Here is a 13,551-nt window from a genome sequence, read left to right as displayed (position 1 = left end):
TTGGGAGATAGGGAGAGGTTGTTTCTAGTTTTCTAATATGATAGAGATAATTTTGCCCCTTTTTATGATAATTAAAGAGCAATCAAGTGTCTTGAATGTAGGTAGGAACTTAAAGAAAATGTATTATTTACAAGAGAGAAAATGTTTACTAGTGACCTATTAGACTTGAAAGTTTTTCTGCCTTCTGATTTAATATTATTTTGTTAAAAGTATCCATGGCATATTTTTTACTTTTTGAGTGTGATGATCAAAGGAATGCATTTAATAAGTTAAATTCCACAAAATAATATTAAATGATTTAATATATTTAATCAAATCTAAGTGACCTTGTCCAAGGTCTTTCCTTTCACGGATCTATTTAATTTTTAGTTCTTTGCCTTGAAGTCATATTTCAGACATGCACACAGACACTTTGCTTTTTCCTCTATGGCAATGACAACATTAGGACATGAAAGAAGATATTAGACATAAAAGAAGACAGGTAATAGTTTAAAGCCAATTTCATTTTCAAGTCCTCATTTGGTAGTCATTCTCCCTGACTGTTCCTGAATTCCAGGAAAATGCCCAGGTGTGAGAGAGAGCACCTGTGAAAAGTCAATGAGGATGAATAAGAGTGTGGGGTTTATGGAATGCATCTGCCCTCAAATCTGTAGCCAGGGCCATATTAGCAAAATACATAAGAAGTAAGCACAACAGACTTTTTAAAAAAATTTTCAGGGCAAATATTTGCTATTTTAGATTGTTTGAGTATGTAAGTTCTTTCTCATGACAACCTCAAAAGATTATAAATTCAACAATGGGTCTGGAAAAAGATTATTAGTGCAGAAAGTACTGAAGTACAACTTTACTATATTTGTCATTCAATTAACTACTCGATGAGTGTTCCTACTTCAACATCGAATAACCTGAATATAAGACAGGAACACCTGGTTAGCTGGCTAGTTAGGTAGCTGTTGCAAAGTAAAGTTCTGCTCATGGTTCAATCAAGGTAGTGAGAATGAGAATATAGGGGTGCCACAGCAATTCCTGGTCATAACAACATATTTTTCCAAGGGGTTATATTAGAAGGAAGGAAGATGGTAGCAGGTACATGAGGAAAAACAAACAAATCAGTAATTCATCATCGGCAATGTCTCCTGTTTACACTGAGGTTGCTTGTAGCAGACATGTTAAATTTGATCGGGGACCATGGTACTTTGTCAGGTGGTAGAAATTTGATCAAACTGAAGAATTCTAAAAGTGGTCCCCCAGACTAGGAATCTATATTAAATGTTACCATTGCTGAAAGAAAATACAATGTTCAAAATTTTTTACTCAGTAAATTTCCTATTATTAAAAAAAAAAAAATTTAAGAAACTAAATTCCATGATAACAAACAAGGATTACCCACTTGTTCTATTTATAAAACTATGCAAATCCTCTATATCATACTTGGAGTAGCAAGTTCAATGTAATTACATCAGTATGAGTTCTAGATAATATTAATTTTCAGCTGTGAATATGGTTAGACAACCTATAGCTTCGCATCTGGAAGATGTTGCCTTTTGTCTTTTGTAATTAATTGGTTCTCATAAGTAGGCACTATCAAAGTTTCAAAGTTCATGATATCAGGATGCTTTCTCAAATTATATTACTACTTTTAATAGTTTTAGAAGAAAAAAGGAGTTTAACATTTTTATATTTAACTCAATGAATAATTAGTTTGTAAAACAGGGCTACATTTCCAAAAAATTAAGTTTGTAATATTTGACTTCCAATAAAACTTAAATTTAATTGGAAAAGACCTTGGATTGTGCTGGGTTTGTAGCTTGTTCTATTTTAGTGTAGTAAATACAAGTACTTATTTTTTTCTTTTTTAATTCAAGAATACTTTTCATGCTATTGGCCCTTTCTATTACAAAGTTTTACTGTTTCAAATTTCATTTCAATCAGACCAATAAAATGATGGCCAGAAACTCGGAAATATTTTTAAAGGTAAAATAAGAAATATTTTAAAATAAAATACACTTGGAATAAATAAGATAATTGTTCACACTTTGGACAATCTAACCCTCACACAGTCAGGCTTTCTATAATAATGTGGTTGTTTATAGACAAAATAAAACAAGAAGTCAATCCCTTTGTTTAATATGCTTAATGATATTGCTATGTTTGCCATTCTAAGTCACTTAAAAATATCAATGTTCACTTTCCAACCAGTAAACTATGACATTTCCATGAGTGTAGCTATCTTGCCTTTTTAAACATTTATGATCATCCACAGAACTGAACACATAAATACATAAGAATAATTAGTTAATCAAGAAAAAAATCGTTTTGAGTAAAAAAAAACAAGAACTTCCTTAAATTTTCCAGTCACACTTCTTTCAATATTTTTATTATCTTTTTAAAGGCTTAGACAGGTTCTTCCACTTTGTTTATGTTTTAAGGCTTAGTGATTTATTATTCACTTCTGAATTGAGATAATTGATATTGATCTCTATGCCGTGTAGATTATCATTGTCTAGGGAGGAAGTTATTCTAAGGGTGGCATATCTGGGAATAAATAGCATTCTTGGCAGAAAAAAAAAAATCAATATCTAAACCTGAGGAAGAAACTTTATTCTGTCTTGTTAGTCTTAAAGTGGTTGAACCAGGAAGCACATAATTTGGGTCATTAAAGTATGTGAAGTTTTCTAAAAAGCTCAAAGTACTTTAAACATGAGACACACTGAAAAAAGGGGCGGGGGGAGAGAAAAAGAAAAAAGAGATAAGTATTTGACATGAAAAAGACCCAATCTGAAGTGGCCAGAGACTGAGCAGATCTTCAAAATCATTTTCAGTGAACTAGGAGGCAAAGGAACTTTACTCTTAAGGAATGTGAACGGGAACTTCTTTTTCAAACTTTATGGTGCATCTCCCTCCTTTAATATGTGCTTCTGTTTTTCATCAGAAAACAATTATTTTTAGATTCCAAATGAAGATATTGTCTAGGGTTCTTTTTCCCTCCACATACAATGATAAAAATGTTCATTCGTAAAAACAAAACATGGTAAAACAGTAATACTTTTATATTTGGATATAGAAAATAAATAGAAACATAAATAAACAAACAAAAGGCTTAACCATGCAATTCTGGGATGTTCTTCCTAATTCCCCGTGAAAGTATAAATATTATGTCGTAAAGCCAGTAATTGCTGCCCATCTATCACAGATAATGTACAATTCAGATAATTACATTTTGGTATGGGAGAAGTTTTAAAAATGTGTCTCCCAATCTTTCCAACTAAATCTCATCCAGGAGTATTTCTTACCACATACATATGTGTGACACTTGTCTCTTTGGTGTACTTTGGCAGCTTCTACTCTATTCCAGGAGCCTAATGCATTTGAGAACTTATATAAGAATCTAATTTAGAGAGTGATAGCATGTAGATTAAGAAGGGGTAATAGAGATCACCCATCCCTACCCGAACCCACATTTTACAGAAGGAGTCATTCAGACCTGAAGGATGTTTTAATGGTAAAATCATGGTACAAGTATGCGAGGAGTGACCTTTTAGTATTAAGAATTAAATAACAACATAGATATATCATAGAAATATTAGCATAACTTCTTCATTTTTCTTGCCCTGGGTTTAGAACAGAACAAAAGAGATGTACATAATATAACTACTTATATGCACACTAAAGCAACTGAAATATACACTGACCCCCAAAAAATGACACAGAAAGATTAGGATGAGAATTGCAAGATTTACATTAATATTATAGGTAAATGAAAAATAAAAACAGAAAATCCCAAACTACTCCTAAGAATATCAGCCTTCCTATTATAATATACTATACTACTCCAAGAAATAAAGCATATTTCACTATAAACTATCTTGACCTCCATAAATTCAATATTTTCCCCCAAACATTTTGTACACATAGTAACTTTAATACTTTGGATACTATTTTTAGCTATTTCTATTACAACATGTTCTCAAACTGACAAAACTAAATTGCTACTGAGTTTCATTATTTACATTTTTAAGTTTTAAATTTTATTTTGAGATAATTGCAGATCAACATGAAGTTGTAAAAAATAATAGAGATTTCATGAGTCCTTTCCCAGTTTCCAATAATGGCAACCTCTTGCAAGATTACAGTACATTATCATAGTTTTACATTACAGTTCAGATATAGAGCAGTTCTCTCACTACCATTTCTTCTATTGTCTTTTTATAGCCATACCTAGATCTACCTCCTCTCCACCAAGTCTCTAATCCCTGGCAACTACTAATCTGTTTTCCATTTCCATAATTTTTAAAGTCAATTTTAACAAAAGCCATGGAGATGGAAATATCTGAGAGAAAAACTAAGCTTCTGAAGTAGCAAGTAGTATTTTATATTATTGTTCTCTCAGTACATGGAATTCATATTCTCCTAAACTTTTCCTTTAAGTTAATTTTTAGATCATCTATCAACAGTATAGATTTATCAATTGCTATTCCTTATTAAATAAGACTTCTTTATTGTTTACATGTTTTATAAAGTTTCAAGAATTCTTTTTTTTTTTTTAAGCGAGGCAACCCTTGGTTGACCTCACAGATTGCAAGGACCTTGTCAGTTTACAATCCCTTATTTTCTATTTTTTATGCCTACAGCACCTGGTCTTCCTAGGTGGTCTCCCATCCAAGTACTAACCAGGCCCGACCCTGCTTAGCTTCTGAGATCAGATGGGATCAGGCTTGTTCAGGGTGGTATGGCTGTAGGCAAGTTTCAAGAATTTAAGGGGGAATAGTAAAAAGTACAAATGCAATAAGTTAGAATTTAGAAACTGGATCATGTTATTTCTCAGTGATGTAACCCTGGAGAAATAAATCCTTTCTGGGGCTATGTTTCCTCGTGTAGAAAATTTTAGAGGTACAATGATCCCTAAAGCTCACATAATGCATGATTCCATTTATAGTAAGATAATTTATGGAATAGTTTGAATCTTTCCTCCACAAAGACCACTTTCTTTCTTTGTTTATTTAAATATAAAAGCAGCAGAGACACAAAGTATAGCAATAAATAAATATTAAATGTGGTTGAGAAGCAGCAGATTTGGCTTCCACCCACTAGTCACCGCCACTGGAATTCAGACACATGTGACGCCTCTGGCCAATTAGTGTGACAGACTACTTGTGATTAATTTACTTGCTTGAGGGTAGTATTTCAATAAAGAGACTTCATTTCATAAAAAAAGAGATCTACTTTCTTCATTTTAATTTGGGGGTTGGCAAATTTTACAGCTTAAATGTTGATATGTTATCACTTACATTTATGTATTGGCACACCCTGTTCTCCTCTCCCTCTCACCTCTGTCAACATGGATTAATATCTGAGTCTAAGGAGAGAAAGAGGGCTATGAGCAAAATGTGAAGGGGCTACTACACTAACATTATGTAAGATATTAATTAATTTACTCAAAAAAGGTGCCTAATATATACCAGACACTTTTCTACATGCTGGAAATATAGCAGTGAACAAAAAGAAAAATGCCTCCCCTCTTGTCACTAACTCGTAACTTCATAAAAGCAGCCATATTATTGTATCCATGTGGGTAAATGGCAACACTAAAGAAAAAAACAAAAATATTTTGTTTTTGTTTTTGTTTTTGTTTTTCAATTCTATAGTGATGTAAATTGACTTCAATATTTTGGTATACACTACCAAGAACAAATCTATTACTAGTGCTGTTGGACATGGTGACTCAGAAATTATATGACACCTAGTGGAAATATGAGCAATATCAGGCAATAGTTCCTGAGTTCAACAATAAACAAACAGAAGTATATAACAAATGAAATTTTAACCACAATGAATCAAGCAATGCCTATTAATTGGAGTAGTAATATACTATAAGGCTAAAGTAAATGTTTTAAACAATTGGGTACTGCCAGGTAACTGATGCATCTTGGAAACACATGTAAAACATCCTTTAGGAACTCCCCAAACTACCTAGAACTCCTTTAGTTGTTGCTGTCAAGACTATTGGTAACCCCACAGATCTTGGGTCACTCCTGAGATTAGCTAAAGTTTCCCATAAATTCCTGTGATTGCAGATACACTTCCCACTAAAACTGCAGCAACTCTCAGCTTTATGCCCTGGGCCTTGGAATTCCTGAGAGCTTGCTCAGCCTGTCATAACACTCTCTAACCTTTGAAGGATGTGAGTCTGTGAATAAATGTCCCAGCCTCTCATCTTTCAGAGGAACCATTCTGAAGTGCATTCTGCACGTCTCCTGAGAGGTTCCTCAGCATAACAGATTACTTAATTGATGAGAGGGGTAACTGACCCATAATGTGTCCTATTCCCTATCTACTCTTTATTCTCCATCTATTTATTTCCTATTTCCTTGTTCTTTTATGTCAACTTCCTAAGGAGAAGGAAATTGGCATTTGTTCTTGCAATAAATGTTTTTGGCTCTGGGGAATCTAAATCTGGGTTCAAATTCTTCATTAGAGGTAAAGGAAGAGTCAGTAAAATACTAGTCGCATATATGTCCTGAGTCCATCAATATTCCATTTTCAAACCATAATAGTTTAGGAATCCAGATAAGCAATAAAGCAGTACTTCTCTTATCAACTTTGGATTTAAAAAAAAGAGGTATAAATTATGGATAAACTAGCAATTATGAAGAAAAGTTGGCTATAACATAGTTAATGAAATAATACATAACAATTCTGTGTAAGTTAGTTATCTAACATAAACTTGATCGCTTTTTTAATTAATTAATTTTTAATTAATTAATTAATTTGTTATGGTGACATCGGTTAACAAAATCCAATAAATTTCAGCTGTACACTTTAACAGTAAGGCATACATATGTTTACACTGTGTTTTTCATCCTCCATAGTTAGATTTCTTTCTTTCATCACATATTTGATCCCTTTTACCAAATCTACCTCCCCCCACCCGCTTCTAGTAACCACTAGTCTATTGTCTATGACCATGAGTCTCTGTTTGTTTGTCCTGTTCATTTTGCGAACTTGATCTCTTGATCATAAAACCATATGTTGAAGAAGTTCAACTAACAAAGGTGGCAAATATTTCCTGGATTTGGAACTAATGGTTAACCACTTGGAATTCACTAAGCATATTTTTATTGGGTTTAGTCTATGTACTAACAACAAGAAAGAAAGAAAAAGTAACATGATTTTTATATTTTACATAGTAGAAACACATGTTATATATATGAAAATATCAATAAGACAAGCTAGCAGAAATATATCATATAAAGGATATAACTAGACATTGGAAAGTTGAAAATGGTAAAGTTTATTTCTAATATTCAAAGAAGGAATGGTGAAGAAAGAAACATTTGTTGTGGATATTTATTATTGGAGAAAATATCGACATGTAAAATGGCATGCAAAGTGGTATGAATAAAAGTGCCAAGTTACAATGAATCCTCAAGAAATAATGGTGAATCAATCAGATTGATACACTTGCTTAGAAATGATTATAAAAGTAGTTTGGGGTGATACTGAAATTCTTAAAAAATTATGGATGTTTTGCTTTATTCCAAAAGCAATACAAAACCATTAAATAGATTTTGATCAGATTAATTCTATTCTTAGATTTGATCTTTATATAGCTAGCGCTAGGGTCAACAAGAAGAATGTTTTAAAATCAGACAGAATTTTTAGTTATGGGAATCACTAGAGAAACAGTACTAGATATAGAAGGAAATAATGAAAGCCTAGCCTTAGACTGAAATTTTAAAATAAAGAGTAGCAACGACTATGTTAGCGTAGGAAGATAGATCCATCATGGAGCTCTGGAAACCTTGCACATCTCCACATAAGCCAGATATAGGTAGGCTTAACCACAGTCTGACCCAAGTCTTGATGTAATGTCCTGTGATCATCCTTGGAACATAGTAGGAGCAACGTAAAAGTCACCTTTATATCTTGCAGAGGCTCTTTATCTTGTGGGTGGTTGCCACAAGGATATTTCCATTCTGCCTCCCTTCCTTTTCAGTATTATCCTTCTTTTGGATATGAAAATGTTTGGCTGTAATCTAACGCTGACTACTCAATGGTAAAATGACCCATTTCTCATCATGCCATCTGTCATTTGGCCCATAGGATTTGGTGTCATTCTGTGGGACTAGGGATGCAGGGAGGTAATACCATATTGGCCTTGCTTTTCTGTGTATATAATAAATTGTGTAATTTCATTTTTAAAATAGGAAGTAAGAGGATGAAGCAATTCTCAAAGAAATATGGAGTTGATAATTTAAGAGAGAGAATGGAGAAAGTTGATAGATATGACTGAAGACTGAAGACTGTCAAACTAGAAAGTGTGGTACAGTATTTGGTTTTACTGGTGTAGCAAGAAGAGTAGCAAGAAGAGCTACTCATGTCTCCCATCTTGGAAAACTGATATCTATAGATGTCTAAAAAACTGAGTGATGGGGAAGGGGAATCAAATTACTAAAGATTATCTTGCAAATCAAGGAAAATTTAATCAGAGTAAAAATGAGGAAGGCATGGAAATAAAGGAAGTTGAGTTGAGAATGAAAACTCCAAGAGGAGAAAAACTAAATGGTAGTTCCTAGAGCCTATTAAATATCTTAGTTATCATTTTATCCCCTGTACATGCTATGAAGTAGATGATCAATATATAATTGAGAAATCATATGTCACAGATTTTAAGATTCTTAAAAAGTACACATATTCAAGCACTTTCTTAATCTTTGCTTACACTTGGTCACCATTCTCCCTCTCTAACATACAAACAAAACCATTGCCTTTTTTGTTAAAATATGTTTTGTGTATTTTGATAAATTCACAAAAACTCAATGATAAAACTAAAATTATACAATATTAATAGCATAAGACTTTATGCTATTAATATAAATGCACTTTATAGCAGTTATCAGTAATGATTGCTATGGACAAAGAGCTTTTTGTGATCTTGGCTTTCATTAATAAGATTTTTAATGAAGTTTAGTAAAACCTTTAAACCATATTATTCCAGCATTCATAGATATCGTATGTTTTGTGAGTACCGTTAGGCATTTGCTGAGCAATACTCATCATTACTACCGTTAGCAGCAGAGAACATAAACTTTTCAATAAACAAAGTTACTTTTATGACTCTTTTTGGTAATTAAAAAGAAATGAGTTTCAGATTTTTATTTTTTATTAAAATATTTAACGTGTTAATTATTATCTTTGACTTCTAAATATGTTACTGTACGCCTAGGCAGTTAATGACTTTCCAAAGAAGCTTAACATTTAAGTGCTAAAGTGAAATCAAAGAGATGTCAGTAACAAAGCCTGCAATACGACAATGCAATCTGGCATATGAGAGGACTTCCAGGAAAAAAAGCCATTCATTCTTTCAGTAAGGCAAAATCTGAAAGTCAGTTTTTCTCATTTGACAGTAGATCAGCATAATCAAAGTAAAGTCCTCTTCGGAGAGTTGTGAACATAATAGAAAAGAAAGGCATATACTTACCATGCTGTAATAGAATATTTTGTAATAACACTCTTTTTGAAGCATTGCCAAAGCTTTTGTAAGAAGTAATGGAAATGCTGCATTAGTATGAATAAGAAACGATGATTTTCTCCAGCAGTATAATGAATGATAGAATTCTTTATTACCATTGCCAGAAAATTTATACTGACAAGTATACTCATATAATTCATGGCATAACATAGAACACTGTATTGTCTTGTCAAATAAGGAAGCATTTTAATTTAAGATAAATTGTACTTCATGAGCTGGTACAGTCTTCATACATCATTTATCAAAGTTCTAATCATTATGATTGATTTTTAAAAAATTAAGAATGAGTTTTCAAATACTCTGATTATGAAAAAAAGTTTGAATTGGCAGCAGCCATGTTTTTAAGATTATAATCTGAGAATTAAAAAAGTAAGATTCTTTATGAAAGGTTTTTTTGCTAACATTAGCTTCTAAAGATTAAGGATACTTCATGCTTTGCTTAGTTTATGGAAGAAAAATAATTTTGACATGTTCCACTTAGCAAGAATTGTACATACAAGTTATGTGGTTTATGGAGATATTTTAATCACTTCTTTTGCCTGAATCATATAATGGATGCTATTAATAGAAATAATTCATTGAATGGTCTCGCTCTGATTTAATAGGTGTGAATCAGCAAAGTGTGAATTAAAATAACAATGATATGCTGAAATAGATCAATATTCATATTTTTTCTATGAGAATATTGCAATGAGATATTCTATGATAAACAATATCTTACAACTCACTACATCTACTTTGTAATAAACTTCATTTTAGATTTAAAATATTTATTAGGTAATAGGCAAGAATCGGGAACAAAAATAGTTTAAAGCTCTGAAAAGTCAATTTAAGAACTGTACTAACATCAATACATTAATAAAAGAAAAAATTTGATAATATTTCACGTGTTAAGCTACCGAGCAGTTACATTTAAAAAATAAAAGCATTAGCTTATTTTTAAATTAAAATTATTTTTTAAATGTTTAAAAAATGATTTTTATAACACGTGCACATATGAATGTCAAGATTTAATGAGACAAATACATATCTTTCAAGATATTAAATCATTTTAGACTTAATACAAATGATCTTGAAATAAGATCAAATGTTTAAGTGGTATTCGTAATAACAAGAAACCATAAGTTAAAGTAGAAAGAGTAGTTTGATGATTAATAATAAGAAAGAGTAAATTATGAATTATGCTTATCAAATATGATCATGAAGTATTAGTGAATGTATTTATGGATCAAGATATACACCTTATTAGTAGTCTTACTCTTTGTCTAAAAAAAACAATCAATATGTCAAATTAGTAAAACATTAAATCTAAATCATTTTTTTAATTATAGTGGATAAAGTATTTGATGATATAAATTTATAAATATTTCCTTGAATATTGTGATACATTGCAGAGAACCTATTTTTATCCAAAAATTTAAGTTAACACTTTTTAAATTCATCATTATAAGAGAATGAGTTGTTTCATGTAAACTTATGAGAGATATATGTTGTCAGCCTGTAAAAGCTGCCATAGCATTTTGGAAGTAATCATTAGCATGATACATTCCCAACATTTTATTGATGCTTTCATGCATCACTATAAATGATAATTATTGTTAGTGAGAGGAATTTCCAGGAAATTGAAGCATGATAGGTATGCTAAAAGAACTAATGGCCCCAGTGATGTCCACGACAAAAATGCATGGAACCTATGAATATGTTAGGTTACATGACAAAGGAGGATAAAGTTGCTAATCAACTGATCCTAAAATGGGAAGATTATTTTAGATAAGTTTGGCCCAATGGAATCACAGAGTCCTTAAAAGTAATACTAGAAGCAAGAGATGGCATCAGAGGGATGTGATATGAGAAGGACATCTGGTTATTGCTGGCTTTGAAGATGGAAGTGACAGCACCCAAGAAATGAGGGTAGCTTCTAGAAGTTGAAAGAGGCAAGGAAATGGATTCTCCTCTAGAGCATCCAGAAGGGAGCATAATCCTGCTTACACCTTGATTTTAGACCAAGGAGACTCTTGTCAAGTTTCTGACTAATAGAAGTATAAGATAATAAATGCGTTTTACTTTAAGCCACTATATTTGTGGTAATGTTTTATGGTAGCAAAAGAAAACTAGTACAATATATATATATATGTAAACCAGCCCAAATAGTCATTTAATTTATGCTTTTTTCTTTTCTCCACTTTTTTAACATTAACGCTTCATAAGCATTATAAGTTCTCAACGATTATTCTTTGAGGATCTTAATCATTGTTAATGTACCTAAAAGTACATGTATGCAAACATATACATATATATGCATATATATATTTACTTCATTGTTATATATATGTGTGTGTGAATATGTGCATACATGTGTATATTTCAAGATTCATTTAAATTTCTTTCTTTTAGATTGCCTATGGGAAAGTTGAATTTAGCAGACAGTAGCCATTCTGAGACTAAGAAAGTTATCATGAAAACTAAATGTTAAATTTAATTCTCTTCTACGATATTCACATATGTGTATAATGTGTAAATGAAGAGAGAAAGAGCCTAAATATCACTCGAATGCTGAGGAAATGAATAAAGCAAAACAGTCAAGTCTTGAAAGGAAAATCAATAATTAAACAAATAGAATATAATGACTCACTGATAAAAGAAAAAATATCACTAAATATATCTAAGTGTAGTAGAACAGGGGAAAGATATAGAGAGTTTTCTTGACATGTCTGTGTAGTGTTTTTACAGAAAATCTGGATTGTTCTGGCTTTGTAGCTTACTAGTGGTAATATCTAAAGTAAATGATACAATCTCTCTGAATCATTTCCTATTTCTGTCAGAATAAAAATAGCATAAAACTAGGTTTTAATTTTTCCCCTATTACTACTTATTTATTTGCTGGAGTCATTTCCTTATTGATAAAATAAAGGAGATTGATTAGAAGAGCTCTAAGTTCTCTTTTTTGTGCTACTAATCAGCAAGTCTATGATTTAATTATGCATCTGACATAAATAAATCCTATTTATTTGTAAGAGCAGAGCTTCCTTTCTCTCCATTTCACTTTCTCCATTCCTCACCAAAACTACACATTCACATACTTTCTCACAAGCCCTGTCTGTGGACTTCCTAGGACCATAAAGACAGAGATGGACTTATCGGGCAGATCCTTAGATGATTTTATTGAGTTACTAGATATCCCAGAGGTATGGCTCCTTAAAGTAGGTGCCCAAAAAAGCTAAACTAAATTGCATTTGAAAGTTCTTCTTTCTAAAGTTTCTTATTTTCCCAGTGCCCTTAAATTTATCCAGAGTTCAATGAGTCATACTAACAAACAATGTTACACGAAAACACAGAAACACATAAAAGCAAACGAGAATGATTTCATATCAATAGTCTTTATTTGACTATATTGGATAGTCTTTCTTTGACTATCCATACGATAGTCTGAAAGTCTTTCATTGAAACATAATGCAAACATATATTTGTTATAAGCAGTAAGGTTAAAATTCAAAACACAATGCTAGATTTTCTAAATAACACTTGGGAAATCACACAAACCTTAATTTTCACTGTTTAACACTTGATAGGACCACTAGTCCATCTTCATTTTGTTAAATAATTATGCAGAATGAAAATAGTCCTCTTCATCCTCTGTAGAGGGTGAATAATGACCACCCAAAGATATCAGGCCCTATCCTTGCAACCTTAAATTTTACTTCATAAGGAGAAAGGGTCTTTACAGATGTGATTAAGGATCTTGATATAGGGAAATCATCCTGGATAATCTGGATGAGCCCTAAATCCAATCACAAGTGTCCTTGTAAGAGAGAAGCATAGAGAGATTAGACATACACAGATCAGAGTGACTGCAACAGAAATAAAGGAATTCCTATAACCACCCAAAGCCAGAAGAGCCAAGAAACAAACTATCTACTATACCTTCAGAGAAAGAGTATAGTCCTTCTGATGTCTTGGTTTCTGCTCTTGAAACTGCTGTTGAACTTCCAGCCTTCAGAACTGTGAGAGAATAAGTTCTA

The 13,551-nt window shown here is 31.9% G+C and overlaps 1 non-coding gene across 1 annotated transcript; it reads right to left on the bottom strand.

Annotated features, from left to right (window-relative positions):
* Nucleotides 1-4,622: 4,622 nt before the first annotated feature.
* Nucleotides 4,623-4,741, bottom strand: LOC111731881. The gene has a single exon (XR_002777361.1). It is a non-coding gene; the product is annotated as a 5S ribosomal RNA (ribosomal RNA).
* Nucleotides 4,742-13,551: the final 8,810 nt, after the last annotated feature.

This window comes from Pteropus vampyrus, unplaced genomic scaffold (assembly GCF_000151845.1).
Source record: "Pteropus vampyrus isolate Shadow unplaced genomic scaffold, Pvam_2.0 Scaffold11, whole genome shotgun sequence".
In the NCBI taxonomy this organism is placed as follows: Eukaryota; Metazoa; Chordata; class Mammalia; order Chiroptera; family Pteropodidae; genus Pteropus; species Pteropus vampyrus.
Note: the sequence above shows the minus strand (reverse complement) of the source record. Positions and strands in the feature narration are given on the sequence as shown.